This window comes from Diadema antillarum, unplaced genomic scaffold (assembly GCF_040938485.1).
Source record: "Diadema antillarum isolate AM-2024a unplaced genomic scaffold, OU_Dant_1.0 scf00000014, whole genome shotgun sequence".
NCBI classification, from domain to species: Eukaryota; Metazoa; Echinodermata; class Echinoidea; order Diadematoida; family Diadematidae; genus Diadema; species Diadema antillarum.
Genome location: NW_027270903.1, coordinates 1,291,504 through 1,296,312, shown reverse-complemented (window position 1 = coordinate 1,296,312; position 4,809 = coordinate 1,291,504).

Sequence of the window (4,809 nt, the reverse complement as noted above, 5' to 3'; positions counted from 1 at the left end):
AACTCACAGCCCGCTGCTAATAGCAGGTTGAAGTTTTGTAGTAAGCCAGTACTGTACTACAGCAACACAACAGCTTGTTTTCATCTATGTTCTTTAACTTCTGGTGATATTGAACCTAATCCAGGCCCACAACAACCCAGTGCTCATTGTTCTGATCTTGTCCACGACCCTACGTTTCATTATACACATACTGATGTTTCTTCAAATCGTACTTGTTATAATGTCAATACCCTATATCAGTTGAACAGCCAGCCTTACCAGCTGCTGCCTCAGCCTGTGTGGAATAGGATTTGCGAGCTTGGTATCGGCTGTCAGCGTCCAACTCACCGCGGACGTAGGCGTAGGATCCCAAGGTCGCAAACCCCGGTATCTACCACTGTGCCTCCAACGGGCCTCCAACTTGGCCTGTGGAATGCAAGGTCCTTGACCAATAAGATTCATGCAGTTACTGATTTAGTTGTGGACAATAAGCTTGATGTCGTGGTCATAACTGAATCATGGCTCTCTGGGGATAGCAGTAGAGATGCTTACACTTTGGCAGACCTTAGATCATCTTTGCCAAATTATGATTTTACTCATCAACCCCGTGTATCCTCTAGAGGTGGTGGCATTTTTGTACTTTATAGATCGACAGTACGGTGCACTGTTAATACAAACCACACTTTTTCTTCATTTGAGTTGCTTGATCTAACACTTAACCTTACTTCATCCTCTGCAGTTAGGTTATATTGTATTTATCGTCCTCCTCCTTCTACAAGTAACAGTTTCTCAAGTCGGACCTTCTTGGAAGAGTTCCTCACTCTTCTTGAAGGCGCAAGTGTTAGTGATTACTTACCTGTACTCTTAGGTGATTTTAATGTGCATGTAGATGATCCCAATGATAATTTTGCAAAGTTTTTCATGGATCGAGTTGATTCTCTGGGGTTCAAGCAGCATGTCCAAGGTGCCACTCATCGCGCCGGTCATACTCTGGACCTACTCTTCACTAGAGACTCGGATTCTGATATCATCCGCACTGTCAGCATGGTATCTTCGCTACCTTCAGATCATTCTGCAATTGTTGCCTCAGCGAACCTCACAAGGCCGCAGAATCCCAAGAAACAAGTGAGCTACAGAAAATTTCGCAACATCGACATGGACTCTCTACGTAGTGACATTGACTTGTTAGTCAGTTCTTCTCTTGATCTGACTTGTCCTTCTGAAGTTGCTGATCATTACAACACCTGTCTCCGTTCTCTGCTAGATAGGTACGCTCCTCTCCAGGTGCGAACTGTAACGATCAGACCTCAAGCACCATGGTTCAATGACGAGATTCGAGAGGCAAAGAGGAGACGCCGCCGGGCAGAACGTCGAATGATCAAGTCAGGACTTAGTTTTGATCAGGAACAGTATCGTTACGAGTGTGAATCATACTACGAACGCATCTTCAAGGCTAAGTCAACTTACCTTAAGAATCTCATCGCTGATGCTGACACCAAGAGACTCTTCAGTCTCGTGAAATCACTCTCCTCATCAAATCACTCACTGATTCTTCCTGAACGCTCGTCGGACTCTGAACTTGCAAACAAATTTGCAAAGTTTTTTGCTGAGAAGGTAGCCAACGTTATATCTGCCTTCCCCGACTCTGTTCCAGTGTCATCAACCGCAGCTTTGATTGGTCCATCTGAGTTTCAACTTTCAGAATTCTGTCCTGTATCTGATCTGGAAGTTAAGGAACTTATCGCATCACTACCACCGAAGTACTGTAAATTGGACCCAATACCTACCTGGTTGTTGAAGGACACGCTGGATGATATTCTTCCTGTCATTACCAAGTTGTTCAACCTCTCTCTGTCCACTGGTCTCGTCCCAGAACCATTTAAGTCATCTCTACTCCTCCCTCTCCTGAAGAAGTCTTCACTTGACCCAAATGAACTCAACAATTATAGACCCATCGCTAATCTTCCATTTTTGGGTAAGGTCTTGGAGAGGATTGTGTCATCACAACTCAAAGATTACCTTGAAAGATCTGGCATGTTTCCTATTTTTCAATCCGCATATCGAAATCATCATTCGACAGAAACTGCCTTGGTTAAACTTTTCAATGATCTTCTACTGGCCGTAGACAAGGGAAATGAAGCAGCGTTAATACTTCTGGACTACACAGCTGCTTTTGACACTATTGACCACAGTGTGTTACTTCTCCGCCTTGAAAAAGACTTCCTGATATCCGGAACTGTTCTTGACTGGATCCGTTCATATCTTCACAGCCGTACTCAACGAGTCATCATCAATGACACGCTGTCTTCACCATTCCCCCTGACCTGCGGGGTTCCGCAAGGTTCTGTGGTTGGGCCACTCCTTTTTCTTCTATATACCAGTCCATTGTCCAAAGTCATTGAATCCCACCAAGGCATTCAGCATTTGGTGTATGCTGACGACACACAGATTTATGTGACACTCAAACCAAATGAGACGGCTGAAGCAGCTCAAAAACTTCAGAACTGTCTTGAGGACATCAAAATCTGGTCCTCAAACAATAAGCTTTGCCTCAACGAACAAAAATCAGAGATGATCCATATATATTCCAAACATAGAAACACCAATCCATTCCCAGATTTAGTTTCTGATAATGTTTCTACCAAGTGTAGTGAATGGGTACGCGATCTTGGTTTGATCATTGACAAAAATCTTACCCTTCAACACCACATTAAGCACATTTGTAAGGCAGCATCTTTTGGATTGTTCAAAATTGGGAAGATGAGGAAGCTACTTGACCGACCTACAACTGCCAAATTAACTCACGCATTTGTTTCTTGTCATCTAGATTATTGCAATGCCATATTTTCTAACCTCCCTCAGACACATATATTCCCACTTCAACGGGTACAAAATTCTGCCGCAAGACTTGTCTCCCTCTCCAGGAAATCCGAGCCCATAACTCCAATCCTCCGTTCTCTCCACTGGCTTCCCGTACATCACCGCATATCTTTTAAAGTTCTTTTGCTTACGTACAAAATTCTGAATGGGCAAGCCCCCAGGTATCTCACTGACCTTGTTTCTTTACGTTCCATTACTTCCTCAAGATCCCTCCGTTCATCCTCTACAATGCAATTGACTCCTGGACCACGTACTTCCACAAAATACGGTGATCGTGCTTTTTCTACAATTGCCCCTTCTCTCTGGAATTCTCTACCCGCCTATATACATCAAGCCACTTCCGTTAATCAGTTTAAGATTCTGCTTAAGACTTATCTTTTTAGTAGATAGTTCTTTGGAATAGTCCAGTTGTGGGTCGGTCGATGGAGGTGCACACTGATTTTGATTTTCATTATTTATCGTAATTATACACTGTATCTATTTTTTTTTTTTTTTTTTGGTTTGTTTGTACTTGTATTTTGGTATTTTGGTATTATTCTGGTATAGATATTAATTTTTCCGGTAAACTGTGCGCTTAGAAACATCGGTATTAAGCGCCTTATAAATGTATTGCATTATTATTATTATTATTATTATTATTGCATAAAGATTAAATGCGAGCGAGCTTGAAAATTTTGACATTTTACAGTCCAAAAACTGCCGTTTGATGCTATATCTTTTTTTGCTTTCGAAATTAAGGGGGGCGCACCGGGCGCAACTGCTGGCAATTACTGGCAGCAATATCAGGAGAATCTAAATGCGAGCGAGCGAAGCGAGCGAGCTTGAAAATTGTGACATTTTACAGTCCAAAAACTGCCGTTTGTAGCTATAATATCTTTTTGCAGTAAGAGGGGGGGGGGGGGCACCGGCTGGAACTGCCGGCAATTACTGGCAGCAACTTCAGGAGAATTGTATTACGACTAAATGCCAGCGAGCGGAGCGAGCGAGCTTGAAAATTTTGACATTTTACAGTCCCAAAACTGCCGTTTGTAGCTATACTTTTTCGATTTGGAAATTAAGAGGGGGCGGGGGACGCCCGGTGCGCCCCTCCCCCTGGGTCCACCACTGGTAGTCAAGGGTGTCGGATTATGTTCATGACTGGGGGAGATATGACCAGCGAGGTGGCGTCGAAGTGACCAAGCATGGGAAGGATGTCCAAAATCTATCTAAATAGTAAACACTGTATTGACCGATTCTGTGACTCGCTATGTGTATTTTTGGCATGGGCAGCGCCATTACTCGGTGTCTCAGCCGACCCCCCCCCCCCCCCCCCTTCCCACTCCCCACCCCTCTCCCTACATTAGCACGCGCGCAGAATGAAAAACTGCTTTAGCCAATGGGCGTCTCGTACTGGGTGCGCGAATGCTTGCTTAGTGCGCGAACCTTTGTTACAAGTGCGTGATAAACATGTTGCCCGGGGTGGGGGAGAGCAGGGGGGGGGGGGGGGGGGGTTGGCTGAGACACCCACTATGGCTGCGCCCAGTGCCATGAAACAGAGCGGGTTGCCTGCCCGCTCTGCCATGAAATGTCTGCTGCCCTCAACGAACCCGAATCGGTCAATAGAATACACTTGTACTAGTAGATATATGTATAAAATCAGTGCTGCCAGAACCAGGGGTGCGAATTGTTTTTGCCCACGATTTTTTTTCTTTTTTTTTTTTTGTCCCCGATGCAAAATTTCAACAAAAAAAAAATAAATAGATAAAAAATGATAATCAATTAGGGTCCGGCGTTGAGGTCGCTCGCAGACTGAAGTAGTTTTTTTTTTTTTAAGGGTCTGGAGGGGGATGCGTTCGCACCCAACGCACCCCCCCCCCCCCCCCCCCCTGGTGACGCCCATGTCACTGTATGCCGATCGATTCAGAAGCCACTTTTAAGTTTGGCTGGTAGTACATCGTAGACCAAACCACC